At 46.3% G+C, this 11,244-nt stretch overlaps 1 pseudogene; it reads left to right on the forward strand.

Annotated features, from left to right (window-relative positions):
- The first annotated feature begins 2,193 nt into the window (after window positions 1-2,193).
- LOC107527193 (large ribosomal subunit protein uL1 pseudogene) lies at window positions 2,194-2,883 on the forward strand (annotated as a pseudogene).
- The last annotated feature ends 8,361 nt before the right edge of the window (window positions 2,884-11,244 follow it).

An 11,244-nucleotide genomic window follows, 5' to 3' on the forward strand; every position in this document is an offset into this window, starting at 1 on the left:
GTCCACGTCCCCTGCTGTCCATGCCTCCTGCTGTCCATGTCCCCTGCTGTCCATGCCTCCTGCTGTCCCTGCTGGCGCTCGCGGGGTACATGCGGCGGAGACCGTCTTCGCTACACGCCGGGCGCAACTGCTGAGTCACGCAACGAAAATGTTCGATTTTTGAAAGATAATGACACACTGTTGTTTAGAGCGACAGTAACAAATTACATCCCCTCCAGAAATGTACAATGGGCCATCTGAAGCCAGATCCTCCCGACACCTGACACCCGCAGACTTCTCCACCCTGGAGTTAGTGGGAACGGCGACACCCGCGCGGCCTCGGCAGCCCTGGGGCGGCCTCAGATGCGCCCTCCCGGCCGCCGGCGGCGCGCACGCCCTGCCTGTGAAACGCTTGTCCGCTTGCCCCCCATTCCTAGGTTGTCACTTACGCTTTCCTTATTCTTTGAAGGAATTCCCAACGCACTCTTAACTCTTTACTTTAAAATAAGCTCATAGCCCAGCTGGGCGTGGCTCAGCGGCTGAGCGTCGACCTGGGATCCAGGCGATCGGGGTTCGATTCCCGGTCAGGGCACATGCCCGGGTTGCGGGCTCCATCAATGACTCTCATCATTGATGTTTCTCTCTCTCTCTCCCTCTCCTTTCCTCTCTCTGAAACCAATAAAGATATATTTTTAAAAAGAAATAAAATAAGCTGATAGAAAAGTTGAGGGGAAAATACAAAGTATCTCTATAGTATGTATCCTTCACCCACTTCACAGCTGCTAACATTTTATCACATTTTCCTCACCATTCTCATTCTCCTCTCTGTTTCTGCCTCTCCTTCCTTCTCTCTTCCTGCGTGTGTGTATGCATGTGTAATTTTTTTCTCTGAACTATTTCACAGAGTAAGTTTCAAACATGACATCCCAATACTTATCAATACTTTAGTGTGTATTTCCTAAAAACAAAGATAGGCTCTTAGTAGTCAAATACAATCATCAACATCAAGAGAATGGCATCAATATAATACTGCTGTCAAATTCACACACTCGGTTCGAATTGTGCCAACTGTCCCAAGTTTCTTTCTTGGGCCGGGAGGTCCCCCAGGATCACATGCCGCATGTAACTGCAGCATGTCCTGTCTCTTCAGTCTTCTTCAATCTGGAACAGTTCCTTGGTCTTTTGTCTTTTATGATCTCCACACTTTTGAAAAGTACAGGTCAGTTACTTTGTAGAATGTTCCTCATTTTGCATTTGTCTGGTGTTGCCTCATAATTAGCTTTAGGTTATGCATTTTGGGCCAGAACACCACAGAAGTGATTCTGTGTCTCTCAGTGTATTTTATATGGAGACACATGATGTTGCTTTGCCCCATCCCTGGTGAAGTTAACTTCTATGAACTGGTTAATTTGGTGTCTGCGAAATCTCTCTACTATAAAGTTATGCAATAAGTATTTTGAGCTTATTAATATCTAATAAATGAGCATTTGGGGTGCAGTAAGTGCTCACTTAATGTCATCAACAGGTTCTGTGACTTTAAGCAGAACAACAGATAGCAAAACAAATTAAACCACTGGCTAATCAATTTAAACAAGAGTGAAGTGCCTATGGTATCTCATCAATGTTACAACTAAACATTATTCAAGGACCTGCTGTACTTTGATACTATGTAAATATCTACCCCATATCTACCCTAATACTGTTACACCACTGTCTTAATCACAGCTTCACAGTGAGTTCTGGTACGTGGTACTTCAGAAGAATCTTGGCTATTTGGGGCCCTTTATTCTTCCATATAAAATGTGAAATCAGCAAGTTCCATGATTTTGATTCAATTGCTTTGAAACTATAGTTTAAGTTGTGGAGAATTAGCATCTTTATGTTATTATCTTCCTTCCCATAAACATGGTATGTCTCTCCATTTACTTAGGATCGCTTTTATATTTTTAAATTAAGTTTTATAACTTTTCTTGTAGAGGTTTTCCTGGACAAAGGCCTCAAGGTATTTGAACAACTAGTTTCAAGAGATGTAGAGCTGAAATTTGGGACAGAAAGGATATGAATTTATAATCTTTTATCTTCGCCTGGAAGTGAGCCTAGACTGAACTGGGCTTGGTTCAGCTCAGCTTGGAGTGTACATTGACGTCATCTATACATGGTGAGTAGTTAAGATGGACAGTGAGCTCTTTTTAGTTTTTTGCAGGATGAGGAACCATGAGCAGCAAAGTCTCCTGTGACACCCTTTACAGGCAGTGTGGGAAGTCCTGTGTGGGAACCAGCACGAGCATGGGCGTGTTTGAAGATCGTGGAGGTGCAGATCAGCCTGAAGACCCCTGACCCTCAGAAGGACACGCACTTCCCGGGCACCCTCAGGCTTAAATCCACTCCCTGCCCCAAGTTCTTCGTGTGTGCTCTGGGGGCCCAGCAGCACTGTGACAAGGCCAAGGCCGTGGATGTCCTCCACAGGGACATAGAGGCACTGCAGAAACTCAACGAGCATAAGAAACCGGTCAGGAGGCTGGCCAAGAAGTATGGTGCCTTTTTGGCTTCAGTCTCCGACCAAGCAGATCCCACGCATCCGGGGCGCAGGCCTGGATAAGGCTGCCAGGTTCCCTTCCTTGTGACCCACAGTGAGAGCCTGGGGGCCAGAGCCGATGAAGTGAAATCCACGATCAAGCTCCCAGTGAAGAAGGTGCTGTGTGGGGCAGTGGCTGTTAGCCACATGAAGGTGACAGGTGATGAGCTTGTGTTCAACATCCACCTCGCTGTCAATTTCTGGTGTCATTGCTCAAAAGGAACTGGCAGAACGTCCGGGCTTTATACATCGGGAGCACCGTGGGAAAGCCCCAGACCTGCACTAAGGCGCAGCTTAATAAACCAGACTGCTACCAAAGAAAAGATTGATGGTGAGATGTGTCTGATTGACTTTTAGATCCTTTGAATGGAGCTGAAGCACCCACCACTTCCTCCCCTCTCCTGACCAGTGTTCCGCTTTCCCTCTTGAGAAGTCAGTGGGAGCTAGAGTGGATAGAGAGACTATTAAGATTCAGGAGAAACCTGAAAAAAAGAAGGACTTCAGGCCAGAATTCTGTTGTCCTGTGAGAAGGGGTGGCCGCATGGAGCAATGGAGGCTGTGGAAGCAACCCAGGAAGAGGGCTATGGGAGGAGATATTAAGCAAACTGAGCGACACTCACGAGGAAAGGTCTTTGAGTAGAAAGCGATGGACCCCTGTTCCATAAGCATCCCATTGTCACAAACCCACCCATTGTAAATTACTCACAGGCATGTCCCAGTCAGCAGACTGAGAGGTCATAAAGCAAAATTCCCTGGTTTCTGCTATTGACATTGTTACCCACAAAAGCCAGAGTAGAAAAAAAAAATTTATGCAAAATGGAAACGAAAAGCCTTCCTAGTGAGCTATAAATTTAACAGTGACCAGCCCGTAGCCATTTACTATCCCAATGAGATGCAAGAGCACAGCCTCCAAGAGAGGACAACTCCACGGGGGCCAGCACCATGCGATCCCTCGTGATTTGGCTTGATTCAGGCTAGAATTCAGAATACCGGGAGAATCAATGGGCGGGTGGCCTCACGATACTGCTTTGAGAGACGATCATCAGGAGCCTGCAGTCATTATTCCTCAAAAGGACAGTTCAAGAGGATTAGACAAGCAGCTGAGAAAAACATAACAATCTTGTGGAAGTCAAAATGCTTAACCAGGACTCACGAGTGCCCTTTCTGGAGACCCACCACATCTCTGCCACAGAAATGGCCAAGGAAGCCCCCATAGGCAGGGCCTATCTTTCCTCAGAAAATAGTTCTGGTGCTGGTCCCTCCCACAATCAGTTTAACAGTCAAAGCTCAAAAAGATTCCTTTAGCTTGAAAGTAGCAATTACTTTTCCACTGTAGCCGTTAAAACTCAACAAGGGTTTAAAATGCCAAATTTTAAATAATGGAACTTCCCGATGAGCTTTTCAACATGATTTAGCTGGAAAATGTACTCCCAGGTAACTAAATGTATTGGCCAAGTGCATAAGCCAATGAAAGGCTGCTGCCTAAAATGATGGCCTTGCTTTAGAGTGGTATGTGTCTTTTTTATTTTATTTTATAGAAATTAAACACAGAACTAGTTTTCTGTGGAGGCAAATTCATGACAGATCTCCTACCACAATTATAGTCCCATTCTGCCAGTAACTCACTTTGTATTCTATGCAAGAATGCAACTTAATAGTGTGTTTAGATTTAGAAACTGTCAGATGTGTTTCTGTTTAATTTAAGCTTGTCAAAAACAGCTGCAGTATGGAAACATCAGTTATAACAACTATAGTAGCCATCAGAAGTTAAACCAAGACATGTTATAGTCAGTGAGAGAGAAAATGTAATTCAAGTCAGGAAAGGAAAAAAATGACAAAAGTATCCCAGTGAATTCAACTTGAGTAGTTAGAGATCTGAAATGACTGACAACAGGTCCAATTGATAAAATATTTCTACCTTCTAGTTTAGTCATATTTTATGACATTTTATGGTTATTTAAGCTGTTTTTAAAAACGTAATATCTGTGGATGCAAAGAAATTGAGATGTGTATTTTTTAACACATAAGAATATATGCTGTGCCCAGCAGGGCATGGCTCAGTGGTTGAGCGTTGACCTAGGATCCAGGCGATCAGGGTTCGATTCCCAGTCAGGGCACATGCCCGGGTTGTGGGCTGCAACCGATCAATGACTCTCTCATCACTGATGTTTCTATCTCTCTCTGTCCCTCTCCCTTCCTCTGTCTGAAATCAATAGAGATATATTTAAAAAAAGAAAAAAAAAGAATATATGCTGTTTACGCTTAACAGTTCTTACCTCCTTAGACCATGGGTGAGAAAGCTCAGAATATTTAACAAATCATAATCTGACTTGAGACCATTGTCCTCATCTTAATAAAGCCAGCTAATGGCCTTTGTAAACCACTGCCTCCCAAGGCATTGTAAGCATTTCATGGCATAGAAAATGCACTGTACCAAACATGGATAAATTTGAATAAACAAATTTTCATTTACCCAAAGGCTCTTATAATTCTGATTTCACATATTCCATTTTCAAAAGCTTTCATTTGCTCCTCTGTGAAACAAAGACTTCTGTAGACCTCTAACTTCCCTTTTAGCCGCCACTTCTCTCCCATGTGTGCTACCTCGTGCAGGCTGTTAGTGAAAGGAGCAGGGGCCCGACCGCCATGGCTCAGAGGCTGAGCGTTGACCTGCGAACCAGGAGGTCGTGGTTCGATTCCCGGTCAGGGCACATGCCAGGGTTGTGGGCTCGATCCCCAGCAGGAGGCGTGCAGGAGGCAGCCGATCAATGACTCATCATTGATGTTTCTATCTCTCTCCCCCCCTCCCTTCCTCTCTCTGAAGTCAATAAAAACATATTTTAAAAAGAGTAAAGGAAAGAAAAGGAGATGAAAACCCAGCCCCACTGCTTCTTGGCTGAGTGGCTTGGAGCACATTATTAACCAGCCCGAGCCTCATCTTCCTCTCTGTACACCCATCTTTCAGAGTAACTGTGTGGATTTGCCATGATACATGTACAGTATCCGGCTCACAGTAACAGTCAGAAAAGCGTAGCCGTCCTCTCCACCACCTAAGGGCTGTCCTCCAGGAACAGATGCTGCCCCTCAGCTGCGTTCTCCTCTCTGCTAACTAAACAGTTGGGCCGTTCCTCTGACACAAGGCTTTCACAACCCATTTACATCCACCAGGCGACCAAATATGCCCTGCACATCGCTGATTTATTTTGAAATCAGTAATCCTCTTTAACTGGCTTCACGTGTGACCTGAATTGTAATGCCACATCACTATCGGAAATGAATTCATGAAGAACGAAGCATCCTGGAGGTCTCTCTAGGAGCCAAAGTGCTCACAGATGGAGGGCCAGGAATGGGGGAGGGGCGCTAAGGGGTAGAATGGGGGCCCTCCGGGGGCTCTGGGAACGGAAGAGCCTAGCCCAATGACCAAAAGGATTTGGGGGGTCAGAGAGTCTTGGGCTCTGCTCCTCCTTAACCACCTCACCCTGACAGGTCACCTTCCTTCTCTAAGCCTCAGCTACCTGACCTATAGACCTGATATAACAACACCCACCTTGCCCTAGCCAGTTTGGCTCAGTGGTTAGAGCATCGTCCTGCCGACAGAAGGGTCCCAGGTTCGATTCTGGCCAGGAATACGTACCTTGGTTGCAGGCTCCATCCCTGGCCCCGGTCGGGGTGCATGTGGGAGGCAACTGATTGATGCGTCTCTCTCACATCAATGTTTCTCGCTCTCACTCCCTCCCTTTCCGCTCTCTCTGAAAAGCAATGAAAAAAATATCCTCAGGTAAGGATTAAAAAAGATAATGTCCATCTCATGGGTTTATTATGAGGACTTGAGAAGATAATACAGGGTGGGGCAAAAGTGGCTTTACAGCTGTTCATATGGAAAAGTAATGCAATAATTGATAAATCATAATGCAAGAATAAACTGTGTTTAGTGTACTCACGACTGTAAACTCACTTTTGCCCCACCCTGTATATGTCAATGTCGAGGGAGGGAAGCTGCAACAGGTGGTTCGGAGGCGAGATCCCCAGCGTGAAGAAGGCCCGCAGAGCCGACATCGAGGGGACGATTCCTCCTTTGCTGTGTACAGCGCTGGTTAGATAGACCACAGCAAGCAGTGCGCCAATGTCCCGTGCAGTCGCACTCTACTGAATCATTACATAAGGTCATCACCACGCACACGTGCAGGATGGTCGGGGCCATGGACGGGACACCAAGACCTGTAAGCCCCTCCCTGACACACGCCCGGCAGTCAAACATTTAGCTGAGTAAACACTCAATAGAAGATGACAGCAGCCGCAGCACTCTTCATTTCTTAGATGCTAAGGGGTACAAACCACATTTTTGGTTTGTTTGGCTCAATTCTTTCATTGAAATGTAGGTGATGGTGAGACTGGTGACACGCTCTCTGTGAGGGGGACAAAGCTTATACATGCTGTGCCTCATAGGACACATTTAATTGAGAATATTCGGTTCTCAATTAGTCATAAGCCCTACATAAGCCCCTGGCAGACCTACCCATTAATTAGTCAGACAGAAAAAGGCGAGTAGGGTGGGTAAAGCTCATCAGATGGGCTCAGTAGAGAAAGTAAGCAAGTGGCCCGTGAGACCACATTCACAAGGCGTGTTGCTAAGTATAGAAAGTTGGCCATCAGCAAGACATGTTAAAGACGGAATGAATGCAACACCTGATTTTTTAGAAGATGGAACGCTCAAGAATGGTTATGTATAAAGAGAAAATGATTGAAGGACCAAATCATAAGGTACAAATCAAGCCCCCTTTAGATGGACGTATCACCTGTAAATTGTCCAGCCCTTGGGCCCTCACTCGGGCTTCGCCTGCACTCTGCCCAAGAGATAAAGCTCCGCAGCCGCCCATCTAACTAATTGGTGAACTTCGGCTGCAGCCAGGCATCCCCGCCCCCGTGTCAACAAACCTGCGCTGACTCCAGATGAGCTTGCTAAGCCCCGTTGTTCAAACCGACGGGACAGGGAGAGAGTGGGGGGCAGGCATGGGGAGGAGGAGGAGGGGAGAGAGAGAAGAGGGGCATAGGATTCAGCAGTGTGGCCCTTCCCCTCCAGCCTAACTGTGTAAACTTACCCCCTACCTCTTTTCCCTCACTACTCCCTGTCTGTTTGATGTCGACCCAGGGAACCAGGTGATCCGAGCAGCTTCATTTAGTCTGTGAGATGTTCTGTTCTGCGGCGCCTGGGATGGCCCGCCCGGGGTGTGCGTGGAGGCCACCGTACCGCATCAAGGTAATTTCTCACATGAACTACTTTTCCTTGGCACCAGAATTTCTTCTGAGAAAAGAACCGGTTGGTATTCTTCTACAAATACATCAAATTGGTGTTATTTTGCCCAAGAGAACAATAAAAGCTTTCCCCCCACATTGTTCTGATGAAAGCAGCTTTGATACCTTGTTCATGTTTGAGGAACTGGTACTTTCCTAGGAAATTGCAGCCTTTCCTGCCAGCTGATTGTTTCTAGCTACATTCCCTGCTGCCACCTGATCTTTTTGTAGGTTATCATCATGGAGTTTTGGGGGTTGTTTGTGTGTTTGTTTGTTTGTTTGTTTGTTTGGGGAGAGGGTGTTTTTTTAAAAAACTAATTGTTAGCACTCCGGTAGTTGCCATTACCCTGACTAGACCAGGACATGGCCACAACAGGAAAAGCAGCCAAGACCCGAGTTCACGTGGACAGTGGCCACGGCCAGCGAGGGAAGACACTCCTGCCCAGCCCCATGCTCTCTCTCTCTCCTTTCTTAAGCTTCTTTCAGTTTTAACCCACAGCCGCCTTTTTCCCATCGTAGGAACACATGTGAGGCCACTTGGAGCTCTGCTCTGAATTATTTTTCTGCTCTAAAAATTAAAGTTTTGTTCACTCTATCGAGCTTGCCTCCTGGGCTGCCCAGGAAATGACATTTCTCCTGGGAGAGCTGAGTCCTTCCTACACATCAGCCCCTGGCAGACCTCCCCATTAATTAGTCAGGCATGTTTGTACTCATCCGAATCCCACTGGTAGACACGTCTTATACTGAAACACCAACCTCTTACTACATGTGCATAAAATGATGTGTGAACGTGGAGGGAAGTGTTGCAACAGGGTTATTTGGTCTGGGGAATGAATCAGGGAAATCTGGGTCAGTTTCCCTCCACGTCTCTTTTTGGTTCCCGTGGTCTTTTTCCCCGGCTCTCTCAGGCGATGCACACCAGCTTGTGTTTCCTTCAGTAGAGTCTGGGGGAAAATGTCAGGTTCTTCAGAGCAAAATATCTTCAAATTAAAAAAAAAAAAAAAAAGAAGACGAGAGAAATCTTTCTCTTGCTAATATTGCCTGCCAGAAAAAGGTGAGGGAGGAAACCCAGTCGCTCCACAACTAAGCTGAAGTATAAAGAACCAAGACTTATGTTTCTTGTATAAATGCAAAGACATAGAGCCAAGACTTCTGCGTCCTTTCATCCCCCTGCATCAGCAGACAACCAACCAACCAATCAACAAGCAAACTAACAAACAGCAAAGGGCACCGGCTGGCCCATGAAACTGAGAAGCCCGGAGGGGAGGCAGGCAGTGTGCCTGGTGTCTCGGGGCCCTGGCTCTAGTTTCCCACAGCTCCCTTGGCTCTCCTCTCTTCTTCTTACTGACTTAGCCGTCAGGGTCGCTGCCGTCATCATGACAACAGAGCTGCCTGCAGCAACCAGAACTGCAGAGCTGCCTGCCTCCTGTGCCCATCGGGAAGAGGGAGACTGAGGCTCAGGACAAAAGTCCTGAGCTTCACGCAGATCGGCCCACCACCCTCTGGCCAGGGTAAAATCATTCGCTGGTTGGCTTCAACCTTGGGTCCCTCTACCAGCCCCTGCGGCATGGAAGATGAGATCTCCCCGCTGGGGATGGGCAGGTGGAGGTGGGGTCGGTGGCACCCACGCTCCGGGGCTGCTGCTCCACAGGAAGGACAGTGGTTTCCCAGAGAAAAATGAGAAGGGTGGAAAACGGGGACCGGATGCACACAGGCAACAGACGGCGTGAATCGCACCCCAACACCGCCTTTCACAGAGTGCAGGGGCTCACTGTATTCTTGATGAATGTGTACGCTCATGAAATTTTCTCAACCAATGTCCCCGAGTCCACTGTTAGCTTACCGAAAACTAACGTAGCAGAGGGCATCGCCCGCGGCCTCACAGCAGCAGTAAGCACTTTAAGGTGTTAAGATGGAGTCACTGTGGAGAGACTAACACAATCCTGCCTCCTGGCCCTGACGTGCAAACTGCTACGGATGATTATTTAATGTTTCAGTTTAGCTACCCTACTGGCTGTTGAATTCAAAGACGTGCCACTCGCTTAGAAGAACAGGTGTTTCCGCAGCCGCATCCTCAGTACCTTCCTCGCTTAATCTTCCTTCGTGCGGCGCTCCTGTCAAAGCGAATTTCCTGCTGTAAGATTGTGAGGCGGCCTTCCACAATGTGAGTCCATTCCTGACCGAAGCAAAAAAAAAAAAAGGAGTTGACCAGAGCTGCGGAAGATGGTTCCAAGATCGTGGAGATCTGCAGCAGCAAGAGGTTGGAGAGAAGGGGAATCGCTGTTAGGGCTGGGCTTGGTCTGTGGTGTGTCGTGGGGACTGACGTGAGCACTGAGCTCTAGTCCATAAGCCTCGAAAGCCGGGCCCTCGCAGAAGCTCAAGGCACAGCTATCAGGGGCCAGAATTGCTCACTGTCACACACACAAATGCTTTCCACATGTCTCCATTTCTTTATCGTGTGCGTTCTTTGACTAAACTGTAGCTTGACTGAAGTATAACATGTTCGATGTCAACACCTGCCAAATTCAGGTTCTGCTGGTTTCCAAAAGCTAAGAAACTTTTCAATTTCCCTGTTACTATATAAAAATGTCAGCTGGAGGAGAGCAATGGGCATTTATCAGTTCAGAGAAATAGCGATAATCTCAAGAAACTTTATTTGCTTATTACAAAACACCATAAATAGCCAAGCATGAAGCACTATTTTTCCCCTCTAGCAGTGCTTGTAATGAGACTGCGGTCCCTGACTGTTTTCCCATAAGCCTTCTCTGAAACTTAACTGTAAGCTAGTTTCTATTTGGCAAGTAAATATTTAATCAACTATTTGAAATACAGTATGAACCCAGATATCCAGTGGACAGCTTCTGAGAATCTCAGATGTTAGCCAAAGAGTTATATATTCTGTGTAATATCCCCAGGTATAATTTCATATTGAAAGCAATTGGAATAAAAACTTTGGTTTTTAGAGAGGCAGTGTGGTTTTCTAGAAAGCTCTCTGGTCCCAGGTCTAGCATTAACTAGTTCTACAACCTTGGGCAACACATATATGTGCAACTGAAGACTTTTAACAATCTGGCACCAACCAGCTTCTCAAGAAATATTTTCAGTTTCTCATTTTCACCCTTACTTCCAATCCTCTCCCCTTCCCCGTCTCTCCTGTCTCTCTGTCTTTTCATGCTATTATTTTGCAGAGCAATTTTTCCATTTCTTTACAGGCTGAGCCCTGGAGAGTCTAACTCCCGATATAAATGTTTCCGTGGTGCTAGTCTAACAAAGTCTTTGTAGCAGCTTTTCCTTTCACTTACATCAACACAATAATAATAGTCTTTCAATGAGCTTATTGAGTAAATTAACCACTAATCTGACTTAAGCATTTTTATAAGTTCTAAGTACTTTATTCC

The sequence above is a fragment of the Miniopterus natalensis genome, chromosome 2, assembly GCF_054644295.1.
Source record: "Miniopterus natalensis isolate mMinNat1 chromosome 2, mMinNat1.hap1, whole genome shotgun sequence".
In the NCBI taxonomy this organism is placed as follows: domain Eukaryota; kingdom Metazoa; phylum Chordata; class Mammalia; order Chiroptera; family Miniopteridae; genus Miniopterus; species Miniopterus natalensis.